This window comes from Balaenoptera physalus, assembly GCF_965194825.1.
Source record: "Balaenoptera physalus genome assembly, chromosome: 3".
Classification (NCBI taxonomy): Eukaryota; Metazoa; Chordata; class Mammalia; order Artiodactyla; family Balaenopteridae; genus Balaenoptera; species Balaenoptera physalus.
Window position 1 is genome coordinate 23,267,700 of NC_138890.1, and position 27,484 is coordinate 23,295,183.

Below are 27,484 nucleotides of genomic sequence, written 5' to 3' on the forward strand. Positions count from 1 at the left end.
GTAAAACTTTAATCCACTTGACTGTTGATGGGTGGGGCTGGGTTCCCTCCCTGTTTGTTGTTTTGCCTGAGGCAACCCAACACTGGAGCCTACCTGGGCTCTTTGGTGGGGCTAATGACAGACTCTGGGAGGGCTCACGCCAAGGATTACTTCCTAGAACTTCTGCTGCCAGTGTCCTTGTCCCCATGGTGAGCCACAGCCACCCCCCGCCTCTGCAGGAGACCCTCCAACACTAGCAGGTAGGTCTGGTTCAGTCTCCCCCGGGGTCACTGCTCCTTCCCCTGGTTCCCGATGCACACACTACTTTGTGTGTGCCCTCCAAGAGTGGAGTCTCTGTTTCCCCCAGTTCTGTCGAAGTCCTGCAATCAATTCCCATTAGGCTTCAAAGTCTGATTCTCTAAGAATTCCTCCTCCCGTTGCCGGACCCCCAGGTTGGGAAGCTTGACGTGGGGCTCAGAACCTTCACTCCAGTGGGTGGACTTCTGTGGTATAAGTGTTCTCCAGTCTGTGAGTCACCCACCCAGCAGTTATGGGATTTGATTTTACTGTGATTGCGCCCCTCCTACAGCCTCATTGTAGCTTCTGCTTTGTCTTTGGATGTGGGGTATCTTTTTTGGTGAGTTCCAGTGTCTTCCTGTTGATGATTGTCCAGCAGTTATTTGTGATTCTGGTGTTCTCGCAAGAGGGAGTGAGAGCAAGTCCTTCTACCTTCATTGCAGTTTTTAAATTTTAGGAATTTCTGACAGTTTTACAGTTCCTTGCTGTTCACAAATAGAAACATTCAAAATATATTATCCTATCTTCCTTTTTAATGTAGAATCATTATGTTCTTTTTAATTTATTTTATTGAAGTACATTTGATTTACAATATTGTGTTAATTTCTGCTGTAAAGCAAAGTGGTTCAGTTATACATATATATATTCTTTTTCATATTCTTTTCCTTATGGTTTTTTATAGGATATTGAATATATTCAATAGTTCCCTGTGTTATACAGTAGGACCTTATTGTTTACCCATTCTCTATATGATAGTTTGTATCTGCTAATCCGCAACTCCCAATCCATCTCTCCCCCACATCCACTTCCCCTTGGCAACCACAAGTCTGCAAGTCTGTTTTCTATGTCTGTGAGCCTGTTTCTGTTTCCCAGATAAGTTCATTTGTGTCATATTTTAGATTCCACATATAAGTGATATCATATGGTATTTGTCTTTCTCTTTCTGACTGACTTCACTTAGTATGATAATCTCTAGGTCCATCCATGTTGCTGCAAATGGCATTATTTCATTCTTTTTATGGTTGAGAAGTATTCCATTGTATATATGTACCACATCTTCTTTATCCATTTGTCTGTGAATGGACATTTAGGTTACTTCCATGACTTGGCTATTGTGAATAGTGCTGCTATGATAATTGGGGTACATGTGTCTTTTTGAATTATAGTTTTGTCCAGATATATGCCCAGGAGTGGGATTACTGTATGGAATCATTATATTATTTATGCCTTCAAACTTCCATATTAGAAGCACATTAATTGCATAATACATACCCATAAAAATGGCCACAGTGAAAATTGCTGATGATACTAAAAGCTGTTTAAGCCATGGAGCAACTGGATCTCTCATCCACTGCTGGTGGGAGTGCAAAATAGTACAATCACTTGAGATATCGGTGCAGTATTTTCTTTTATGCTATTCTATCACACAACAATTGATGCAACTTTCCCACTCAAGATAGTTGCTTTTCAGGAATAAAAACTTACATTCATGAAAAACTGCAGGTAGAAATGCTTCTTGGAAGCTCAATTTATAATTGCCAAAACCTAGATGGTACTCCAACATCCTTCACTTCATGAATGGATAATCAACAGGACCCGTTACTACAGTGGGATACCCCTCAAAAAGAAATGGAACGTGGTTTTCTTCAAATCTAATTTCAATTTTAACAAGTGTAAATTTACTGTATGTATTGGAAAAGTTATAACATGTAAACAATAATAATATTGGATTGGCCGTATGTTCATTCTGTTTTTTCCATAAGATGGCTCTAGTAGCACTTGGTTGTCTTTAACTTCATTCGAAACAGTTTTGTTAGATTGTATTGTGACAGCTGTTATATCAGTGTCCATTCAAAAAAAAACTTATCAAAATTGGTGAATTTTTGTGTAGCCATTTTAATATTAAAGATGGAAGAAAAAAGCAACATTTTCAGCATATTATGCTTTAATATTTCAAGAAAGGTAAAAAAGCAACTGAAATGCAAAAAAAAGATTTGTGCAGTGTATGGAGAAGGTGTTGTGACTCATCAAACATGTCAAAAGTGGTTTGCAAAGTTTCGTGCTGGAGATTTCTTGCTGGATGATGCTCCACGGCTGGGTAGACCTGTTGAAGTTGATAGCGATCAAATCAAGACATTAATTGAGAACAATTAATGTTATACCACGCAGGAGATAGCCGACATACTCAAAATATCCAAATTACGTGTTGAAAATCATTTGCACCAGCTTGGTTATGTTCATCACTTTGATGTTTGGGTTCCACATAAGTTAATCGAAAAAAACCTTCTTGACCGTATTTCCACATGCGATTCTCTACTTAAACATAATGAAAATGTTCCGTTTTTAAAACAAATTGTGACAGGTGATGAAAAGTGGATACTGTGCCATAACATGGAATGGAAGAGATCATGGAGCAAGCGAAATGAACCAACCACACCAGAAGCCGGTCTTCATCCAAAGAAGGTGATGTTGTGCATAGGGTGGGATTGTAAGGGAGTCCGCTATTATGAGCTCCTTCTGGAAAACCAAATGATTAATTCCAACAAGTACTGCTCCCAAGTAGACCAACTTAAAGCAGCACTTGTCGAAAATCGTCCAGAATTAGTCAACAGAAAACGCATAATCTTCCATCAGGATAACGCAAGACCGCATGTTTTTTTGATGACCAGGCAAAAACTGTTACAGCTTGGCTGGGAAGTTCTGATTCATCCACCATATTCACCAGACATTACACCTTTGGATTTCCATTTATTTCGATCTTTACAAAATTCTCTTAATGGAAAAAATTTCAATTCCCTGGAAGACTGTAAAAGGCACCTGGAACATTCTTTGCTCAAAAAGATAAAAAGTTTTGGGAAGATGGAATTATGAAGTTGCCTGAAAATGGCAGAGGGTAGTGGAACAAAAAGGTGAATACATTGTTCAATAAAGTCCTTGGTGAAAATGAAAAATGTGTCTTTTATTTTTACTTAAAAACCAAAGTCACTTTTTGGTCAACCCAATAGTAATAATAAAATCCCGAGTATCTGTATCCGTGAAATAAAGTATATTTTGTATCAAAAAAAAATTACTAGGAACAAAAAAGCACATTACCTGATGATAAAAAGTCAATCCACCAAGAACATAGTGATTACAACAGAGAATCAAAATATTGGGTTGGCCAAAAAGTTCCTTTGGGTTTCTGTAAGCTCTTATAGAAAAACCCGAACGAACGGCCAACCCAATACACGAAACAAAAAAAGATATATCATGATATTGTGTATCTTAAAAAGAAAAGAAACCACATTGTACAACCTAAGTAACATAATTTGAATTTGTCAATCCTACCTTAATAAAGCTGGAAAAAAAGAGTGAGACACATCAAAACATAACATGGTTTCATTGATATATTGTTCATAGCTATGAGACAAAGCAAGTATTAAAAATGGTAAAATCTATGTTGTGAGTATGCAGGTGTTCACCTAAAATTCTTTGAGGTTTTCTGTACTTTTGAAAATATTCACAATCAAATCAAAACCTAAAAAAATAACTGACATAACTGAAAGTAAAAATAGAGTAATCCAAAATTATAACTAGGGACTTCAGTACCCCCCCTCAGGAAGTGACAGTGTTACTCAACAAAAAGTCAGCAAGAATATAGGAAAACTGAGCAACTATCAAACATCAGTATCATGTTGACATTTATAGAACACTGGGTTGAAATTTATAGTACACTCCATTCAACAACATCAGAATACACGTTACTGTCAAGCCCCCATAAAACATCCACCAAAATAGAACATATTCTGGGCCATTAAAAAAGCACTCAAGAAATATAAGAGAATTGAAATCATACAGAGGATGTTCACTGACCATGATGGAACCAATTTCAAAGCAATAACATAAAAATGACTAGAAAATCTCCAAATAATTGGAAATTATTCAACACACTTATAAATAACCTATGGTAAAAATTGAAACCCTCAAAAAAATTTTTTTAAATAGACAAAAGTAATGAACATGAAAATACAGCACCTCAAAGTTTGTAGAATGGAAATAAAATAGTGCCAAGAGGGAAACTTATTGCACTATATGCTTATGTTAGAAGAGAAGAAATGTCTGAAATCAATAATCTGAGCTCCGCCTTAGGAAATTTTAAAAAGAAGAGAAGAGTAAATTTGGAGGATTGGAAGGAAGGTAATCATAAAAATAATGACAAATCAATGAATTCTAAACAAATACAACAGGGACTTCCCTGGTGGCACAATGGATAAAGACTCTGTGCTCCCAATGCAGGGAGCCCGGGTTCAATCCCTGGTCAGGGAACTAGATCCCACATGCATGCCACAGCTAAGAGTTTGCATGCTGCAACTGGGGAGCCCATGTGCTGCAACTAAGGAGCCTTGGAGCTGCAACTAAGGAGACCTGGAGCTGCAACTAAGGAGCCCACCTGCTGCAGCTAAGACCCAGCAACCAAATAAATAAATATTTTTAAATAAATTAACAAATACAATAGAGAAAAGAGAACACATTATGATGAAGTAATATGACAGGAAATAAAATCCCTGATTAAGTAGAGACATACCATCTTTATCAATGGTTACAATATTGGAAAGAGCTGATTTTCACCCCAAATATTTGATTTAATGTAATATAGTTAAAACCATAATGTAATTTTTAGAAAGTAAAGATGTAGATTCTCAAATTCACAAGGAAGGGAATTTTTCAAGGAGAACTAAGACATTTTAGGTGGGGGAACATGAGAGAGAATATGGAAAATAGTAATATACCAAAATAATCTCCAGAGTTCATTATCAGAGGAAAAAACCAAAATACTGAATAAGAATACAGAGGCTCTAGAATCAATCCCTTGTTAATATAGAGGCTTACTGTTTGATAAAGTTGCCATTTCGTTTAGAATCTGCCTGCTTTGCATACCCTGTGAAACTGCACACAACATGTGATTCCATAAAAAAGATAAACCCTGTGGCTGTAAAATGCCTTAATCCCTGATGTCCTTTAGAGCTGTCTAAGCCAGAGATCCCCACGAGGCTGCTGAGTGACATCAACTAGACATGTAAGTTTCCTCACTGACCACCTCCCCTCTCTCTAGTGAGAGTTCCCTTGCCCTTCTACCCTTCTGAGTAGTGATTTCCATGCCATAACCTCTTCAAAATGTCATGCTCCCAGGTACTTCCCCTGCATGCATACTGGTCCACGTATTGCCTAGTAAACCTTGTGTGTGCTGCTGCCACCTTGTGTGTGGTCATATCTTTTTTCTTGCTCAACCCTGAAATATTTCAAAACCCTTATGCTGGGTTGGATTGGCATGGGAACACGTGAGAAATAGGTAGTCAGGAAGAACAACTAGTCTTGGCTTGAGCCCGTTTCTTCCTCCTGCCAGGGCACCTTTGAGGACACTCCTGGGCACGTTTATCCTTCAATGCCTCATTTGAGAACTTGCCTGAGGAGCAATTTGCCCACTAACATTTTTTTCCAATTTACCCAATTTTCTCATTTAATAAGACTTACTCTATGAATAATTCCTTTCAAGTATAGTTTTATTCAAGAGTATATTTCAAGCAAGCGGACAAAGCCAGATTCTGTTCTGGCGTCTTTAAGAGTCAATGACAAAAAAACAGCGGGGCGGGTGGAGGAGGAGGTGAGGTTCTGAGTAGGACTAAATCAAAAGACACTAAAAAGTCAATAACCTAATTGTTATAGGAAGGTGGATTGAATCCTAGTTTGAAAAAAGCCACCTACAAAAAGGAAATATTTGAAGACAGTTGGAATACGGTAAGTCCCCTACACACAAACCTTGAAGTTGAGTACTTTCAAAGATACGAACATGGGTTCGCATGTCCAATCATGTAAGTTAGTTCACGTGTCTGGCATACATTGTCACGTGCGTGCATCCTCTACAAGTGGTTATGCTTTTGTGTACTTTACTGTACAGTACCATATCGAGTACAGTAGCACAGCATCTTTATTTCAAGCCCAGATGTCTGGAAGCAAGTGTAAAAGCAGCGGTGATGTAGCTGGTACAGCAAAGAAGCACCAAGGGATAAAAATGAGAAAAAAAAGTGAAAATAATTGAGAGAGTGGAGGCAAAAAGATGTTTTTTATGTATTATTTGTGTGAAAAGTATTATAAATCTATTACAGTACAGTACTACATAGCCAATTGTGTTACTTGGGTACTTAGGCTAACTTTGTTGGACTTATGAACAAATTGGACTCCCCAGTGGCTTTAAGGGAAATGTTTTATAGACAAAGTGAGGAAGAGGGTCATGCTGCACAATTCTCTAATTGGTGGATGGTGAGGTAACAGGGTGGTATTTCAGGAGTTAACAGCATCAACTTTCTGGTTCCAGCCACTCTGGGGTCCATGTGTTTGTGGTCAGCATACAGTTAACTTCTTCCACCTGGTGGGAGTTTTATTATCAGAAAAACAACTCAAAGATACAGCTCAGATTATTAAATATACCCTTGAGGAGGAACTCAGGTCCTTGACTTTGCTTTCTGGCTAAACTATTATTATTTTTGTCTTGCTTGACCCTTTTCCTTTGTTTCAGCATTCTCCCCCTTCTCTTATTAAATTTGCTCTTTGGAACTCCGGGAAGGCCTAGGAGGCTAAAGATTTTCTACAATATAAACATCAGGTGGGGGATACAGGGGTATCCCTGTAAAGTCCCCACAGGTTCTGCTTGGTTTGATATGGACTGAATATTAGATGATACCAAAATAGTCTCAACTTTTGAAGCGTGGTATTGGTATTATGGTTACACAGGACAATGTCCTGATTCTGGGTGATTCATGCTGATATATTTAATGGTGAAGTGTCATGATATTTTCAACTTTCAAATGGTTCAGAAAAAAATTATATCTACATCTACATGCAGTCAGTTCTGCTATAATGCTTTTTTGAAAACATGATATTTTTCTGGGTATAGATAAATTTGGAAACAATTTGAACATAATGTAAATTTTATGTTTGCTTATGTGCAATTTCATCTGCAAGGCACACAAGAGAAACTGGAGTTAACTGCAGAAAACTGCACCCAGGTGAACCTAGCTGCTCAGAAATACACAGAACACATGCGCACAGCTCAAGACACTGCCAGCTTATTCAGTGCCTCTCAGGTGTTATGAAGGATCCCCATATCCATCTGGGTTCTGACTTTCTGTGTGATTTTAGGTAACTCTCCTTCCACCTCTTCATTATAACTCACAAGTGTCAATACTTCTACTGATCACTTCTACAAGCAAAGGACAGGCCTCTTTCAAGGTAAAGTGCTCTGTTTCTTGTAGTGCTTTTGTATTTCTTAACCATTCAATATAGGTAAGATGCTGTTTTATTAGATTCCTTTTCTTTTTCAATGTCAGTGACAAGTTTTGAGTGTTGAACCCCACCCAATCCCATTTTCCCCATAAGCCCTGTGGCTTTCACTGTGTGATTATGCATAATATTGGTTAGGAACACCTATGAAAAAGTCTTGTTTAAAAGCAAACTTCCCTGGAGGGGGCAAGTTCCAGCCCACTGGCTGAAACTCATTATGTTCAACCACGTGACCTTCTGCCCTGCTGTCACTCAGGGAAAGGGGGTGGGTTCTCATGAATTGTCCAATCAGGGGCGCAGCATGGGAAGGTGGGTGGGGCAACACTTAGCCGACCACATAGGGGCCCCTGGAGGTGCTCAGTGTCGCGTTTCATCTGCTCTCCCGGTTCCCAGGTGTCTCTCTGCAGCGTATATGATGCTGTGAACTGCAGAGGCGGCAGGAGTGGAAGGGAGGACCCCAGGGGGACCCCAGAAGCCAGGAAATGGTGAGTTGAGGGGCCAGGTGTCCCAGGACAGGTAGGAGGGGTTGAGTCGGAACCTGCCACTGTGGGACCCGAACCCTGCTGCGGTCAACTCCGGAGTCTGCAGACCTAAGTCCGCCCGGGGCTCAGCTCAGACCTAAGCCCCCTCCAGCTCTCAGCGCGGGGGCTGGGCCAGCAGCCGAGACTTCGGGCGTCCTGTCCCATCACTGTGCATGGTGACTTTGGTCCCAGAGCCTCTCTGGGCAGCTCTGCGCCCGCAACCCGTCTCTCCTCAGATTGTGCATTGACCTCGGGTAGAGTCTTCAGACTCTGTGTCTGGTCTTTAAGTGTGGGTGGAGCTTTAGTCTGTGGGGACCCCAGTGCCACCTTTCTCCCCAAGAGGACCTGTTTTCTCCGGAGTTTTCCAAATGTTTGGGGAAGCAGAGTCTCAAATCCGCGAACCTGTCGCCCTAGCCTAGCTCTTCCTAGGGCTGGCATTAAATCCATAAATTCCAGGTCCCTCCCCGCCTTCCCAAAGCCAGCTGTGTCTCTAATGCACAGCATCATTATCAAATATTTGTCCTCCGTGGTGCATGTCAAACAGACGCGGTATTTTTTTTTTCCAGGGCGGAAAATTTATGCGTTCATTTATTTAGTAATAAAATCAATAGTATTATTAATGGAAATACAAATTATTTAATGCTCACCATATATCAGGGACTGTGCATACACCTTACACAGATCTCATTTAATCCTAACACCTAATAAATATTAAGCTCACTTTTTAGAAGCAAACATTGAAGGATCCAAGAAGTTAAATTCTTACACAAGGTCCCACAGCTACTCCTTGGCAGAGGGGGATGCGGAATTTTGTCATTTTCCCACAGCCAATGAATGGCTCATGTTTAAAGGTGTAGTTTTTGGTTTGTGGATACTTTACCACGAGAGGAAAGCAGAGAATAACCACCTGTAACTAGGCTGTATGAAATCCTTGGGTGTCTCCCCCCAGAGTCTTTCCTGGGCACAGACATCCGTATCCTATGGGAAGCCCTTGGGTGTAGCTACCCCTTGAGAAATGTTCCTGCTCCTCCATGGGTTTGTCACCCTAAAAAGTTTTATTCACTTTTTAGTCACCGTTTTACAGTAACTGTAAACTAAAGAAAGGTGAATTTCAGAAAAGTAAAATATAACATTAGTACATTGCCTGTGTTAAAATTTGTTTCCTTTTTTTCCTGCCCTTAGCGGGTGTTTCTGAAGTCTATTGCTTACTTTTGGGTGCTTTCGAATGTATCAATAATTCCAGGGCTTAGGCTTGCAGAGCAGAAGTGCTCAAGTATGATTGTTTACAAAACAGTTTCTTCCCATGGAAATAATAACCAGCATCATTATTTTCTGGAATCAATAGATACTTGTGGCTTTTCTTCTTCTTTTTTTTTTTTTAACATCTTTATTGGAGTATAATTGCTTTACAATGATGTTAGTTTCTGCTTTATAACAAAGTGAATCAGTTATACATATACATATGTTCCCATATCTCTTCCCTCTTGTGTCTCCCTCCCTCCCACCCTTCCCATCCCACCCCGCCAGGCGGTCACAAAGCACAGGGCCGATTTCCCTGTGCTATGCGGCTGCTTCCCACTAGCTATCTATTTTACGTTTGGTAGTGTATATATGTCCATGTTGTGGCTTTTCTTGTTGAGCTAGCAGAATGCCTTACAATCTTCATTTTTTTTTCCTTCTTCATTTTCCACGAAGTGTTGTGTTGCTGTCTTTGCATTTGAAGAAACAGTCACCTCTTCCAGTTTTTACTGACTGGCTTTGGGAGAGAAACACCTTCACCATTCAACCCAGATGGATATTCTGAGCTTCTCTCAGGCTTTTTCTGTGGATGCCCACTTCATGCCTCTTGTTCCCTCTTTTGGACAGAATTCTTAAGATTCTATGCCTTTCCTTGATCCCTCACATCCAGGCTGGGTGCTGTGTTTGCTTCCCCTGAAATGCTCACGTTTGTATGTCTTCCCAATCCCACCTAGTCAAGCCGGCTACATGTGTGTGCTTATGAGCTACAGGTGTGTGTTTACTGTGCAGTCTTGCGCTCCTCATCTGGGGGTCATGTGAGGAGCCAGACATAGGGTGTGGGTTGATGTATATGGAGCACTGGGTGTGCCCATGGGCCAGTTGGAAGTGTCTGCAGGCAGAGTATCCCAAGCAGCTGGTGTACAAGGCTCCTGATGCATTTAGCGAGCAATTAGTAGGGTCTGCAGCCCTTTTTTGGATTTCCAAGCCCTGGTTGGTGTGAGTCCTCATGACTTCCTGGTACCAGCCTTCCAGCCACTCATCCATGCTGACCCCCTTGGTATTCTTTTTTTTAAAAAAATTAATTAATTAATTAATTTTTGGCTGCGTTGGGTCTTTGCTGCACGCGGGCTTTCTCTAGTTGTGGCGAGTGGGGGCTACTCTTCATTGCGGTGCGTGAGCTTCTCATTGCGGTGGATTATCTTGTTGCGGAGCACGGGCTCTAGGGCACGCGGACTTCAGTAGTTGTGGCTCATGGGCTCTAGAGCGCAGGCTCAGTAGTTGTGGCGCACGGGCTTAGTTGCTCCATGACATGTAGGATCTTCCCGGACCAGGGATCGAACCTATGTCCCCTGCATTGGCAGGTGGATTCTTAACCACTGTGCCACCAGGGAAGCCCAGTTTAGTTTTGTTTTGTTTTTTAATCCACTGTGACAGGTTTTTTTTGTTTCACTTATTGTATTTAGACCACTGATGTTTAAAGTGATTGTTGATATAGGTCGATTAATATCTACCATATTTTTACCATTTTTTATTTGTTGCCCTTGTTCTTTGTTTCTCTTTTGTCTTCCACTTTTCTTCTGTCTTCTCTACCTTTTAGGGGACATTTTACTTGATTCCATTTTTTCTCTTCTCTTAGCATATCATTATAACTTTTTTTTTTTTTTTTACATTTTTAGTCATTGCCCTTGAGTTTGTAGTATACATTTACAACTAACCCAACTCCTCTCTGAAGTAATACCATAACATTTCACTGGATGTGCAAATTCTCTCCCTTGCCCCTTGTAACATTTCTGTCATTCATTTCACTCATCCAAAAGCTATAATTACTGAATATGTTGCTGCTATTATTATTTTCAACAAAACGTTATGTCAGATTAATTAAGAATAACAAAAACAAACAATTTAATTATTACCTTCATTTGTTCCTTCTCTAACACTTAACCTTCTTCCTGATGAATTTCTTTTAACATTTCTTGCAAAGGAGGGGTATTGGTGACAAATTCCCTCAATTTTTTTGGAAGTCTTTATTTCTCCCTCACTTGAAAGATAATTTTGCTTGACACAAAATTCTAGTTGGGTGGTTTCTCTTTCAACACACTGTGTTTCACAAAACTCTCTTCCTGCTTGCATGGTTTCTGAAAAGAAAAGTCCAATTTACTTCTTATCCTTGTTTCTCTGTAACTAAGGTGTTTTTTTCCCTGACATTTCAAGACTTTTTTTGTTTTTGATTTTTCTTGAGTTTGAATATATATTTCTAGGTGTGCATTTTTAGGGTTTTTATCCTGTTTGGTGACCTCTGAGCTGCCTACATCTCTATTTTGGTATCCATTATTAATCTGGGGGAAAATCTCACTCATCATTGTTTTACGTATCCTGTTTATTTCTTCTGCTTCATGTATTCCCATTTTGTATATGTTACACCTTTTTTAATTGTCCCAAAGCTCTTGGATTTCTGTTCTGTCTTTTTACCCTTTTCTTATCTTTGCATTTCAGTTCAGAAAGTTCTAGTGATGGCTCCTCAAGGTTGCTGATTCTTTTTTCTCACACATTTCCACTGTAATGGTCAGGTCCCCCCCCAAAAGGAATTCTTTATTTTTGTTCTGTTCTTTTGTTTTCTTAAAAATTTCTTTGCTTTCCCTTTGGTTCTTTTTTTAGTGTTTCCAGCTCTGCACATGTTACCTATCTGTTCTTGCAGGTCATCCGTTATTTCCATTAGAGCACTTAGCATATGAATCATGGTTGCTTTAAATGACTGGTCTGATAATTCCAGCATATATCTGCTACATCTGAATCAGGTTCTTTTGCTTGTCCTAATCCCAGAGATGTGTTGGGGTTTTTTTTTTCTCTCTCTTTTTTTCCCCTCCTTTTTTTGGTTATTTTTTTAGGAGATGTGTTTTTTAAGTCTTTTATTGTGCCTTTTAATCTTTTGTTGAATACCAGACATGACGTACCGTGAAAAGGAACTGAGGTTTTTAGGCCTGTAGTATGAGATTTTAGGTTTATCTGACTAGGGTTTGGAGTTGTTTATTATTTGCTGTGGCTGTCAGAGGCTAAAATATCTTCAGGTGTCCTTGCTTTTGTCTCCCATGTCATCTTTAGGAGTACTGTAGAGACTTGTAAATAAGTTCTGAAACATACAGTTCTGTCAGTGTTTTATACTGTTATTAGGTGTCTTCTTGATGTGGTGGTACGTTGAGGGTGGAAAGGAAATGTTTTATAGTCCCATGATTAGGTCTCAGTATGTGACCATAGACTGTGACCTTCTATGGTATAAGAAAGATATTTGGTCTTTGTCCATGGTTCTTAGCAAAGACCTCCTAAAGCCCTTGGAATTTCCCATGTGATAGTAGCATCTTACATTCTAATGAGGCAACTGTTTCCAGACCCATAGATGATTTCATGATGGGGGATGGTTACCAGGAAGAACAAGCTATGATTAGAGGCTTAGAACTTTGAGCCCAGCCCACCCTCAAGCCCCCAGTGTTGAAAACTCCATCAAAACCCCTAAACTTTGGGATTCAGAGATATCTGGGTTGGTGAACACATCACTGTGCTGGGAGGCTGTCATGCCAGGAGAGGGCATGGAACCTTCCTACCCCTGTTCCCCTACTTTGCCCTGTGCACCCTTTCCATTTGGCTGTGCCTGACTTGTATCTTTTAAAATAAACTGATAATAATAAGTAAAGCATTTTTCTTAGTTCTAATAGTCGTTCTATCAAATGAACAAACATGAGGGGTTATAGGGAACTTCTGAATTTGTAGTCAGCCATCCAGAAATGTGTGTGGCCTGGGCCTTGCATTTGCAGCTGGCATCTGACATGGGGGCAGTCTTGTGGTGTTGCAGGAAGGGTAACCCCTTCCAGGGCCTGAGAATGGGCTCCTGTCTAACACTCAGAAATGAATTGTCCAAGGAGACACACATGCTGACAAAGCGAGAGATTTCATTGGGAAGGGGCGCCCAGGTGGAGAGCAGCAGGGTAAGGGAATCCAGAAGAACTGCTCTGCCACATAGCTCAAAGCCTTACGTTTTATAGTAATGGGGTTCGTGTCTGGGTTGTCTCTGGTCGATCATTCTGACTCAGGGTCCTTCCTGGTGGCACGCCCATCGCTCAGCCAAGATGGATTCCAGTGAGAAGGATTCTGGGAGGTTGGTAAGATATATGGACTGGCACCTCTTCTCTCCTTTTGACCTTTCCCGAATTCTTACGGTTGGTGGTAGCTTGTTAGTTCTGCATTCCTTACCAGAACCTCCTGTTGTAAGATAACTCATTGCAAGTGGTTACTATCGTGTCTGGCCAGGGTGGGCAGTTATGGTCAGAGGTTCCCCCAACAACAGGACTGGGCCCTTCAACTGTGGAATCTGGTGTTAATTTTGGTTAGTGGTAGAACTGAGTTGTAAGACACCCAGTTGGAATTGGAGAGCTGGTGAAGTGGTTTCGGAAAACACACCACGTGTTTGCTGTTGGGGTTTAAACAAAACAAAACAAAACTCTCAACCTCACAACTCTTTCTGAGGTCCCTCTCTCCCTCAACTTAGGTCAAGCAGAAAGGCTAGAGGAGACTCAAGTTAGCAATTTCCCCTGTTGCCAAAAAAACCTTGGCTCTCTGTGCACTGATGCTGAACAGGAATATGGAGACAGAGTTTTTGGAGGAAAAGAAAGATAGCTTTTAATTCTTTGCCAGGCAAAGGGGAAAACACAGCAGGCTAGCGCCTCAAGAACTGTGCCCTCACTTCCCGAGGAATCAGAGGAGATCTTATAGGTGGGGCTCGAAGTCCGGGGGTGTATGATAAGGATCGAAGTCATGAAGGTCTTGCATTTTTCTTCTTCTTGCATTATTTCAAAACAGTCACATCTGGCGTCAGGCGGCCCGACCCGGTAACTGGGCCTGTTTGTCTCTGGCTTATTGGCCTGTGACCTTCTTTCTGAAATGCAAAAAGCGACAAGGGGTGACTTGTTACAAGGGGGTGCAGGGAGCTTAAACACCAGGTGCAGGATGTAATTTACATCACACAGAGTTGGGGGTGATAGGTGCAGGATGTAATTCACATAGTGTCAGGTAGTGATAGGTTAGCTTTGTGAAGGATGAATCTAGTTACAGACACTACAGATTAGTAACAGTTAAAATATAGCTAGGAGTGATTAACTCTTTCAGGCCTGTTGGTTTATTCTCTAGGCTGATCACTGTTCCCTTTACTTTCCTTGTTCTCAGGAGAGGAAAAACTCCATTTCTATTTTTGCTGCAACAAATTCCCCACTGCCAGTTCATTCCCTCCATATCAGTGGAGGAAGGGAAACGGGCATCATTCTTGTCTGGCTGAGGACAAAACTTCAGTTTTGTTCCACTTGACAAACACCAGCTGTCTGGCCCAGGGGCCCATCTATCTCCTAGTTCACCCTCCCACCATGTCAGTTAGGCACTGGTAAAACAGAATCTTTTGAGGACAGGCATTGTTAAGAGCAGAATATTGTGGGCATATTTCAAAATTTCTATTTCACTGTCTCTCCAATTTTGGAGACAGCAGTCGGCCCTGTGATTAATGGTTTGATAGATCCGAGTCGTTAATTTTAAGTTTGTTTGCTTTTTTCTGGTGAGAATTATAGGAATGTCACCTTCTAAGCTCTTTACATGCCAGATGAGAATCTAGAAGTCTGACTCCATTTTTTAATGTTTGACTGCTGACAACTTTTAAAGCCTCATCCTTCCTTCTCCTGGTGCCCCACATCTGTACAAGATGACAAGAAGCCCTGGGTGCTTACTTCTTTGGTGCTGGTAAGAGATTAAATCCTTGGTAGCCCCTGCCTTTGTGTGCAAAATCTCACACTAGCCCACCTCCTAATCTCAATTAAAACAAACAAACAAACAAACAAACAAAAAACCTCAGGCCAAAATTTGCAGCAACATGGATGGACCTAGAGATTCTCATACTGAGTGAAGTAAGTCAGACAGAGAAAGACAAATATATTATATCGCTTATATGTGGAATCTAAAAAAATGGCACAAATGAACTTATTTATAAAACAGAAATAGAGTCACAGATGTGAAAAACAAACACAGTTACTGGGGGGGAAAGGGGGGTGGGGAAGGTTAAATTGGGAGATTGGGATTGACATATACACACTAACATATATAAAATAGGGGGACTTCCCTGGTGGTCCAGTGGTGAAGACTCTCCACTTCCAATGCAGGAGGCACAGGTTCAATACCTGGTCTGGTAACTAAGATCCCATGAGCTGTGTGGTGCGGCCAAAAATTTTTTTTAAATTAAATAAAATAGATAACTAATAGGGACCTACTATATAGCACAGGGAACCCTACTCAGGACTCTGTAATGACCTATATGCGAAAAGAATCTAAAAAAGAGTGGATATATATTTATGTATAATTGATTCACTTTGCTGTACAGCAGAAACTAACACACATTGTAAATCAACTATATTCCAATAAAGATTTAAAAAACAAAAAACAAAAAACTCAGGCCAGGCTCCTTTCCTTGTTCTGTCAAGGCACTTCCCACCTACTTAAGAGGCCTTCCCTGCCCTCCCCAGACACTTCCATTATGGAAGTAATAAACTCTTTCATACGTTCTTGGCAGTAATGTGTTGTCAATCAAACCTAGGGTAGGGACCCACCTAACACAGTAGGTTACCATAACAGTTATAGAAGGGGTAAGGTATTGTCAACTGAAAAAAAATATTCACAGCCTGAAAATTGAGAGTTGTGTTTTCTTCAGTGGACATACTGAGGACTTCAAGTCCGGGAGGCAGCATTTCAAGTAACCCTGAGAAAACTGCTCTGAGGAGGCGAGGCGGGGAGCTAGGATATATAGGAGTTTTGCAACAAGGGGCAGGTAGTAGGAACAAAAGATTACTGTTAATAAAAGAAAACTAGGTACAGTAAGTCCCGTACATAAGAATGAGTTCTGATTCTGAGAGCACGTTTATCAGTCCAACTTGTTTGTAAGTCCAACAAAGTTAGTCTAGGTATCCAACTAACACAATCGGCTATAATAGTACTGTACTGTAATAGGTTTATAATACTTTTCACACAAATAATACATAAAAAAACAAAGAATAAATAAAGCATTTTTAATCTTACAGTACAGTACCTTGAAAAGTACAGTAGTACAGTAGAACAGCTGGCATACAGGGGCTGGCATCGAGTGAACAGGCAAAAAGAGTTACTGACTGGAGGAGGGAGAGGAGGTGGGAGATGGTAGAGCTGAAGGATCGTCAGCAATAGGAGGTGGAGAGCAAGCTGCAGTTTCACTCACACCTAACGTTGATGGAACGCTCATTTGCATCTTTGAAAGTTCGAAACTTGAAGGGTCGTTTGCAGGGACTTACTGTATCTCAAGTTAAGGAATTTAGCGCTTTTCTATGTATGGGAAGATGCAAGAGTCTGGGCTCACTGAAATCATTCCTTTTTTTTTTTAACATCTTTATTGGAGTATAATTGCTTTACAATGATGTTAGTTTCTGCTTTATAACAAAGTGAATCAGTTATACATATACATATGTTCCCATATCTCTTCCCTCTTGCATCTCCCTCCCTCCCACCCTCCCTATCCCACCCCTCTAGGTGGTCACAAAGCACCGAGCTGATCTCCCTGTGCTATGCAGGTGCTTCCCACTAGCTATCTAGTTTACGCTTGGTAGTGTATATGTGTCCATGCCACTCTCTCACTTTATCACAGCTTACCCTTCCCCCTCCCCATATCCTCAAGTCCATTCTCTAGTAGGTCTGTGTCTTTATTCCCGTCTTGCCACTAGGTTCTTCATGACCTCTTTTTTTTTTTTTCCCTTAGATTCCATATATATGTGTTAGCATACTATATTTGTTTTTCTCTTTCTGACTTACTTCACTCTGTATGACAGACTCTAACTCCATCCACCTCACTACAAATAACTCCAATTCGTTTCTTTTTATGGCTGAGTAATATTCCATTGTATATATGTGCCACATCTTCTTTATCCATTCACCCGATGATGGACACTTAGATTTCTTCCATGTCCTGGCTATTGTAAATAGAGCTGCAATGAACATTTTGGTACATGACACTTTTTGAATTATGGTTTTCTCAGGGTATATGCCCAGTAGTGGGATTGCTGGGTCGTATGGTAGTTCTATTTCTAGTTTTTTAAGGAACCTCCATACTGTTCTCCATAGTGGCTGTATCAATTTACATTCCCACCAACAGTGCAAGAGTGTTCCCTTCTCTCCACACCCTCTCCAGCATTTATTGTTTCTAGATTTTTTGATGATGGCCATTCTGACTGGTGTGAGATGATATCTCATTGTAGTTTTTTAATTTTTAATTTTTTAACATATTTATTGGAGTATAATTGCTTTACAATGGTGTGTTAGTTTCTGCTTTATAACAAAGTGAATCAGTTATACATATACATATGTTCCCATATCTCTTCCCTCTTGCATCTCCCTCCCTCCCACCCTCCCTATCCCACCTCTCTAGGTGGTCACAAAGCACAGAGCTGATCTCCCTGTGCTATGCGGTTGCTTCCCACTGGCTATCTACTTTACAGTTGGTAGTGTATATATGTCCATGCCACTCTCTCACTTTGTCACATCTTACCCTTCCCCCTCCCCATATCCTCAAGTCCATTCTCTAGTAGGTCTGTGTCTTTATTCCCGTCTTGCCACTAGGTTCTTCATGACCTTTTTTTTCCCCTTAGATTCCATATATACGTGTTAGCATACTGTTTTTGTTTTTCTCTTTCTGACTTACTTCACTCTGTATGACAGACTCTAACTCAATCCACCTCACTACAAATAACTCCAATTCGTTTCTTTTTATGGCTGAGTAATATTCCATTGTATATATGTGCCACATCTTTATCCATTCATCCGATGATGGACACTTAGATTGCTTCCATGTCCTGTCTATTGTAAATAGAGCTGCAGTGAACATTTTGGTACATGACTCTTTTTGAATTATGGTTTTCTCAGGGTGTATGCCCAGTAGTGGGATTGCTGGGTCGTATGGTGTTTCTATTTTTAGTTTTTTAAGGAACCTCCGTACTGTTCTCCATAGTGGCTGTATCAATATACATTCCCACCAACAGTGCAAGAGTGTTCCCTTCTCTCCACACCCTCTCCAGCATTTATTGTTTCTAGATTTTTTGATGATGGCCATTCTGACCGGTGTGAGATGATATCTCATTGTAGTTTTGAGTTGCATTTCTCTAATGATTAATGATGTTGAGCATTCCTTCATGTGTTTGTTGGCAATCTGTATATCTTCTTTGGAGAAATGTCTATTTAGGTCTTCTGCCCATTTTTGGATTGGGTTGTTTGTTTTTTTGTTATTGAGCTGCATGAGCTGCTTGTAAATCTTGCAGATTAATCCTTTGTCAGTTGCTTCATTTGCAAATATTTTCTCCCATTCTGAGGGTTGTCTTTTCGTCTTGTTTATGGTTTCCTTTGCTGTGCAAAAGCTTTGAAGTTTCATTAGGTCCCATTTGTTTATTTTTGTTTTTATTTCCATTTCTCTAGGAGCTGGGTCAAAAAGGATGTTGCTGTGATTTATGTCATAGAGTGTTCTGCCTCTGTTTTCCTCTAAGAGTTTGATAGTGTCTGGCCTTACATTTAGGTCTTTAATCCATTTTGAGTTTATTTTTGTGTATGGTGTTAGGGAGTGTTCTAATTTCATACTTTTACATGTACCTGTCCAGTTTTCCCAGCACCACTTATTGAAGAGGCTGTCTTTTCTCCACCGTATATGCTTGAATCCTTTATCAAAGATAAGGTGACCATATGTGCATGGGTTTATCTCTGGGCTTTCTATCCTGTTCCATTGATCTATATTTCTGTTTTTGTGCCAGTACCATACTGTCTTGATTACTGTAGCTTTGTAGTATAGTCTGAAGTCAGAGAGTCTGATTCCTCCAGCTCTGTTTTTTCCCCTCATGACTTCTTTGGCTATTTGGGGTCTTTTGTGTCTCCATACAAATTTTAAGATTTTTTGTTCTAGTTCTGTAAAAAATGCCATTGGTAATTTGATAGGGACTGCCTTGAATCTGTAGATTGCTTTGGGTAGTAGAGTCATTTTCACAATGTTGATTCTTCCAATCCAAGAACATGGTGTATCTCTCCATCTATTTGTATCATCTTTAATTTCTTTCATCAGTGTCTTATAATTTTCTGCATACAGGTCTTCTGTCTCCTTAGGTAAGTTTATTCCTAGATATTTTATTCTTTTTGTTGCAATGGTAAATGGGATTGTTTTCTTAATTTCACTTTCAGATTTTTCATCATTAGTGTACAGGAATGCAAGAGATTTCTCTGCATTAATTTTGTATCCTGCAACTTTGCCAAATTCATTGATTAGCTCTAGTAGTTTTCTGGTAGCATCTTTAGGATTAGCTATGTATAGTATCATGTCATCTACAAACAATGACAGCTTTCCTTCTTCTTTTCTGATTTGGATTCCTTTTATTTCTTTTTCTTCTCTGATTGCTGTGGCTAAAACTTCCAAAAGTATATTGAATAATGGTGGTGTGAGTGGGCAACCTTGTCTTGTTCGTGATCTTAGTGGAAATGGTTTCAGTTTTTCACCATTGAGGACGATGTTGGCTGTGGGTTTGTCATATAGGGCCTTTATTATGTTGAGGAAAGTTCCCTCTATGCCTGCTTTCTGCAGGGCTTTTATGATAAATGGTGTTGAATTTTGTCGAAAGCTTTCTCTGCATCGATTGAGAGGATCATATGGTTTTTCTCCTTCAGTTTGTTAATATGGTGTATCACGTTGATTGATTTGCGTATATTGAAGGATCCTTGCATTCCTGGAATAAACCCCACTTGATCATGGTGTATGATCCTTTTAATGTGCTGTTGGATTCTGTTTGCTAGTATTTTGTTGAGGATTTTTGCATCTATGTTCATCAGTGATATTGGCCTGTAGTTTTCTTTCTTTGTGACATCTTTGTCTGGTTTTGGTATCAGGGTGATGGTGGCCTCGTAGAATGAGTTGGGGAGTGTTCCTCCCTCTGCAATATTTTGGAAGAGTTTGATAAGGATAGGTGTTAGCTCTTCTCTAAATGTTTGATAGAATTCGCCTGTGAAGCCATCTGGTCCTGGGCTTTTGTTTGTTGGAAGATTTTTAATCACAGTTTCAATTTCAGTGCTTGTGATTGGTCTGTTCATATTTTGTATTTCTTCCTGGTTCAGTCTCGGCAGGTTGTGCATTTCTAAGAATTTGTCCATTTCTTCCAGGTTGCCCATTTTATTGGCATAGAGTTGCTTGTGGTAAACTCTCACAATCGTTTGTATTTCTGCAGTGTCAGTTGTTACTTCTCCTTTTTCATTTCTAATTCTATTGATTTGAGTCTTCTCCCTTTTTTTCTTGATGAGTCTGGCTAATGGTTTATCAATTTTGTTTATCTTCTCAAAGAACCAGCTTTTAGTTTTATTGATCTTTGCTATCGTTTCCTTCATTTCTTTTTCATTTATTTCTGATCTGATCTTTATGATTTCTTTCCTTCTACTAACTTTGGGGTTTTTTTGTTCTTCTTTCTCTAATTGCTTTAGGTGAAAGGTTAGGTTGTTTATTTGAGATATTTCTTGTTTCTTAAGGTAGGATTGTATTGCTATAAACTTCCCTCTTAGAACTGCTTTTGCTGCATCCCATAGGTTTTGGGATGTCGTGTCTCCATTGTCATTTGTTTCTAGGTATTTTTGGATTTCCCCTTTGATTTCTTCTGTGATCACTTCGTTATTAAGTAGTGTATTGTTTAGCCTCCATGTGTTTGTATTTTTTACCGATCTTTTCCTGTAATTGATATCTAGTCTCATAGCGCTGTGGTCGGAAAATATACTTGAATATGATTTCAATATTCTTAAATTTACCAAGGCTTGATTTGTGACCCAAGATAAGATCTATCCTGGAGAATGTTCCATGAGCACTTGAGAAAAATGTGTATTCTGTTGTTTTTGGGTGGAATGTCCTATAAATATCAATTAAGTTCATCTTGTTTAATGTATCATTTAAAGCTTGAGTTCCCTTATTTATTTTCATTTTGGATGATCTGTCCATTGGTGAAAGTGGGGTGTTAAGGTCCCCTACTATGATTGTGTTACTGTCAATTGCCCCTTTTATGGCTGTTAATATTTGCCTTATGTATTGAGGTGCTCCTATGTTGGGTGCATAAATATTAACAATTGTTAAATCTTCTTCTTGGATCAATCCCTTGATCATTATGTAGTGTCCTTGTTTGTCTCCTGTAACAGTCTTTATTTTAAAGTCTATTTTGTCTGATATGAGAATTGCTACTCCAGCTTTCTTTTGATTTCCACTTGCATGGAATATCTTTTTCCATCCCCTCACTTGCAGTCTGTATGTGTCCCTAGGTCTGAAGTGGGTCTCTTGTAGACAGCATATATATGGGTGTTGTTTCTGTATCCATTCAGCCAGTCTGTGTCTTTTGGTGGGAGCATTTAATCCATTTACATTTAAGGTAATTATCGATATGTATGTTCCTATTCCCATTTTCTTAAATGTTTTGGGTTTGTTATTGTAGGTGTTTTCCTTCTCTTGTGTTTCTTGCCTAGAGAAGTTCCTTTAGCATTTGTTGTAAAGCTGGTTTGGTGGTGCTGAACTCTCTCAGATTTGCTTGTCTGTAAGGGCTTTAATTTCTCCATCAAATCTGAATGAGATCCTTGCTGGGTAGAGTAATCTTGGTTGTAGGTTTTTCTCCTTCATCACTTTTAATATGTCCTGCCACTCCCTTCTGGCTTGCAGAGTTTCTGCTGAAAGAGCAGCTGTTAACCTTATGGAGATTCCCTGGTGTGTTATTTGTTGTTTTTCCCTTGCTGCTTTTAATATGTTTTCTTTATATTTAATTTTTGATAGTTTGATTAATATGTGTCTTGGCATGTTTCTCCTTGGATTTATCCTGTATGGGACTCTCTGTGCTTCCTGGACTTGATTAACAATTCCTTTCCCATATTAGGGAAGTTTTCAACTATAATCTCTTCAAATATTTTCTCAGTCCCTTTCTTTTTCTCTTCTTCTTCTGGGACCCCTATAATTCGAATGTTGGTGCATTTAATGTTGTCCCAGAGGTCTCTGAGACTGTCTTCAAGTCTTTTCATTCTTTTTTCTTTATTCTGCTCTGCAGTAGTTATTTCCACTATTTTATCTTCCAGGTCACTTATCCATTCTTCTGCCTCAGTTATTCTGCTATTGATCCCTTCTAGAGTATTTTAAATTTCATTTATTGTGTTGTTCATCGTTGTTTGGTTCCTCTTTAGTTCTTCTAGGTCCTTGTTAAATGTTTCTTGCATTTTGTCTATTCTATTTCCAAGATTTTGGATCATCTTTACTATCATTATTCTGAATTCTTTTTCAGGTAGACTGCCTATTTCCTCTTCATTTGTTAGGTCTGGTGTGTTTTTACCTTGCTCTTTCATCTTCTGTGTGTTTTTCTGTCTTCTCATTTTGCTTATCTTACTGTGCTTGGGGTCTCCTTTTTGCAGGCTGCAGGTTCGTAGTTCCTGTTGTTTTTGGTGTCTGTCCCTAGTGGCTAAGGTTGGTTCAGTGGGTTGTGTAGGCTTCCTGGGGGAGGGGACTAGTGCCTGTGTTCTGGTGGATGGGGCTGGGTCTTGTCTTTCTGGTGGGCAGGTTCACGTCTGGTGGTGTGTTTTGGGGTGTCTGTGGCCTTATTATGATTTTAGGCAGCCTCTCTGCTAACGGATGGGGCTATGTTCCTGTCTTGATAGTTGTTTGGCATAGAGCCCCCAAAACAGCGGCTCCTTTAACCCTGTCCTGTGTGAGTGAAGAACGGACGCCCTCAGGCGACCTACACGCAGAGGTGGGGCCACATCCAAAGCTGAACCCCGGGAGCTGTGCGAGCAAAGAAGAGAAAGGGAAATTTCTCCCAGTAGCCTCAGAAGCAGCAGATTAAAGTTTCACAATCAACTTGATGTACCCTGCATCTGTGGAATACCTGAATAGACAACAAATCATCCCAAATTGCGGAGGTGGACTTTGGGAGCAAGATATATTATTTTTTCCCCTTTTCCTCTTTTTGTGAGTGTGTACGTGTATGCTTCTGTGTGAGATTTTGTCTGTATATCTTTGCTTTCACCATTTGTCCTAGGGTTCTGTCCATCCGTTTTTTGTTTTGTTTTGTTTTGTTTTTTACTTAAAAAATTTTTTTCTTAATAATTATTTTTTATTTTAATAACTTTATTTTATTTTATCTTACTTTATTTTATTTTATCCTCTTTCTTTCTTTCTATTTTTTCTCCCTTTTATTCTGAGTCATGTGGATGAAAGGCTTTTGGTGCTCCAGCCAGGCATCAGAGCTGTGCCTCTGAGGTGGGACAGCCAACTTCAGGACACTGGTCCACAAGAGACCTCCCAGCTCCACGTAATACCAAACGGCGAAAATCTCCCAGAGATCTCTATCTCAACACTAAGACCCAGCTTCACTTAACGACCAGCAAGCTACAGTGCTGGACACACTATGCCAGACAGCTTGAAATCATTCCTTTGATATGCATCTCAGCTGTTTGGGGCCAGTATCCTGTGTTTTCACATCCTGAGTTTCCTCCGGGCTCACCAGCTCTCTGTTGCAATGCTGCAATTGCTGATGATTGTGACATCCTTTACTTACTGATATGGCAGGCAATATTTTATTTCTCAGTATCTTTATCAATACACTTTGCTTAATTGTTCTATTGATAAATACTCCAGATTTTTACGTGTCAATGCATGCCACCCTTTATTTTTAAAAGGTACATATGATGATGAATTTATGTAATCCATTTTTTCTAAATATTGGGTTGGCCAAAATGTTTGTTTGGGTTTTTCCATAAGGTGGAAAAACCCAAACGAACTTTTTGACTAACCCAATAGATACATGGCTTGTTACTGTGGATGAAAAATGCTGCCTGCCATATCAATAAACAAAGGATGTGCAGCCATCAAGTCATCAGCCATCAAGCCATCCCCAACTGTGCACCCTGAGGGGATTCAGGGTGGAAAAAAGGATACTGGCCCTAGATAGTTAAGGTGCATATCAAAGGAATGTTTTCAGTGAGCCCAGATTCTCGCATCTTCCCACGTGTAGAAAAGCACTAAATTCATTAACTTGAGATATCTGGTTTTCTTTAATTAACAGTAATCTTTTGATGTTCCACTACCTGGTTTTTATCTCAAAACTCCTGTATATCCTGGCTTCTCCCTTACCTCTTTGGAACAGTCCCTCAGAGCTACCTGAGAGACAGCCTCCCAAGCTTGAGTCCTCAGAAAGTCCGCCAAATAAAACATAATTCTCAACTTTTATATTGGGCACTTTTTTCAGTCGATATTACTAATTTTTGCTGCCAAAACCATGAATGAAAACTCAGATTGCCACCTTACAGGGCAAACAAACATATACAAATTATGTTATTTTCCAAACTGAATTTCTTCTTCTTCTTCTTTTTTTTAATCAGTCACCAATTTTATACACATCGCTGTATACATGTCAATCCCAATCGCCCAATTCAGCACACCATCATCCCCACCCCACCGCAGTTTTCCCCCCTTGGTGTCCACACGTTTGTTCTCTACATCTGTGTCTCAACTTCTGCCCTGCAAACCGGTTCATCTGTATCATTTTTCTAGGTTTCACATACATGCGTTAATATACGATATTTGTTTTTCTCTTTCTGACTTACTTCACTCTGTATGACAGTCTCTAGATCCATCCATGTCTCAACAAATGACTCAATTTTGTTCCTTTTTATGGCGAAGTAATATTCCATTGTATATATGTACCACAACTTCTTTATCCATTCATCTGTCAATGGGCATTTAGGTTGCTTCCATGACCTGGCTATTGTAAATAGTGCTGCAATGAACATTGGGGTGCATGTGTCTTTTTGAATTATGGTTTTCTCTGGCTATATGCCCAGTAGTGGGTTTGCTGGGTCATATGGTAATTCTATTTTTAGTTTTTTAAGGAACCTCCATATTGTTCTCCATAGTGGCTGTATCAATTTACATTCCCACCAACAGTGCAAGAGGGTTCCCTTTTCTCCACACCTTCTCCAGCATTTGTTGTTTGGTGATTTTCTGATGATGCCCATTCTAACTGCTGTGAGGTGAAACCTCATTGTAGTTTTGATTTGCATTTCTCCAATAATTAGTGATGTTGAGCATGTTTTCATGTGCTTCTTGGCCATCTATATGTCTTCTTTGGAAAAATGTCTGTTTAGGTCTTCTGCCCATTTTTGGATTGGGTTGTTTGTTTCTTTAATATTGAGCTGAATGAGCTGTTTATATATTTTGGAGATTAATCCTTTGTCCGTTGATTTGTTTGCAAATATTTTCTCCCATTCTGAGGGTTGTCTTTTGGTCTTGTTTATGGTTTCCTTTGCTGTGCAAAAGCTTTGAAGTTTCATTAGGTCCCATTTGTTTATTTTTGTTTTTATTTCCATTTCTCTAGGAGGTGGATCAAAAAAGATCTTGCTGTGATTTATGTCAAAGAGTGTTCTTCCTATGTTTTCCTCTAAGAGTTTTATAGTGTCCAGTCTTATATTTAGGTCTCGAAGCCATTTTGAGTTTATTTTTGTGTATGGTGTTAGGGAGTATTCTAATTTCATTCTTTTACATGTAGCTGTCCAGTTTTCACAGCACCACTTATTGAAGAGACTGTCTTTTCTCCATTGTATATTTTTGCCTCCTTTGTCATAGATTAGTTGACCATAGGTGCGTGGGTTTATCTCTGGGCTTTCTATCTTGTTCCATTGAACTGTGTTTCTGTTTTTGTGCCAGTACTATATTGTCTTGATTACTGTAGCTTTGTAGTATAGTCTGAAGTCAGGGAGTCTGATTCCTCCAGCTCCGTTTTTTTCCCTCAAGACTGCTTTGGCTATTCGGGGTCTTTTGTGTCTCCATACAGATTTTAAGATGATTTGTTCTAGTTCTGTAAAAAATGCCATTGGTAATTTGATGGGGATTGCATTGAATCTGTAGATCGCTTTGGGTAGTATAGTCATTTTCACAATGTTGATTCTTCCAATCCAAGAACATGGTACATCTCTCCATCTGTTGGTATCATGTTTAATTTCTTTCTTCAGTGTCTTATAGTTTTCTGCATACAGGTCTTTTGTCTCCCTAGGTAGGTTTATTCCTGGGTATTTTATTCTTTTTGTTGCATTGGTAAATGGGAGTGTTTCCATAATTTCTCTTTCAGATTTTTCATCATTAGTGTATAGGAATGCAAGAGATTTCTGTGCATTAATTTTGTATCCTGCAACTTTGCCAAATTCATTGATTAGCTCTAGTAGTTTTCTGGTGGCATTTTTAGGATTCTCTGTGTATAGTATCATGTCATCTGCAAACAGTGACAGTTTTACTTCTACTTTTCCAATTTGTATTCCTTTTATTTCTTTTTCTTTTCTGATTGCCGTGGCTAGGACTTCCAAAACTATGTTGAATAATAGTGGTGAGAGTCGACATCCTTTTCTCGTTCCCGATCTTAGAGGAAATGCTTTCAGTTTTTCACTGTTGAGAATGATGTTTACTGTGGGTTTGTCGTATATGGCCTTTATTATGTTGAGGTAGGTTCCCTCTATGCCCACTTTCTGGAGAGTTTTTATCATAAATGGGTGTTGAATTTTGTCAAAAGCTTTATCTGCATCTATTGAGATGATCATATGGTTTTTATTCTTCAATTTGTTAATATGGTGTATCACATTGATTGATTTGCATATATTGAAGAATCCTTGCATCCCTGGGATAAATCCCACTTGATAGTGGTGTATGATCTTTTTAATGTGCTGTTGGATTCTGTTTGCCAGTATTTTGTTGAGGATTTTTGCGTCTATATTCATCAGTGATATTGGTCTGTAATTTTCTTTTTTTGTAGTATCTTTGTCTGGTTTTGGTATCAGGGTGTTGGTGGTCTCATAGAATGAGTTTGGGAGTGTTCCTTCCTCTGCAATATTTTGGAAGAGTTTGAGAAGGATGGGTGTTAGCTCTTCTCTAAATGTTTGATAGAATTCACCTGTGAAGCCATCTGGTCCTGGACTTTTGTTTGTTGGAAGATTTTTAATCACAGTTTCAATTTCATTACTTGTGATTGGCCTGTTCATATTTTCTGTTTCTTCCTGATTCAGTC

General features: G+C 39.6%; 2 long non-coding RNA genes across 2 annotated transcripts in view; one reads left to right on the plus strand and one right to left on the minus strand.

Moving 5' to 3' along the window:
* Positions 1–27,484, minus strand: part of LOC309658287 — a 205,960-nt gene that overhangs the window by 158,138 nt on the left and 20,338 nt on the right. The window lies entirely within an intron of this gene.
* LOC309658254 overlaps positions 5,922–27,484 on the plus strand; it is a 66,596-nt gene continuing 45,033 nt past the window's right edge. The window contains exon 1 of the long non-coding RNA XR_014262143.1: positions 5,922–8,078. This is a non-coding gene — a long non-coding RNA (uncharacterized lncRNA). The remainder of the gene's footprint in view (positions 8,079–27,484) is intronic.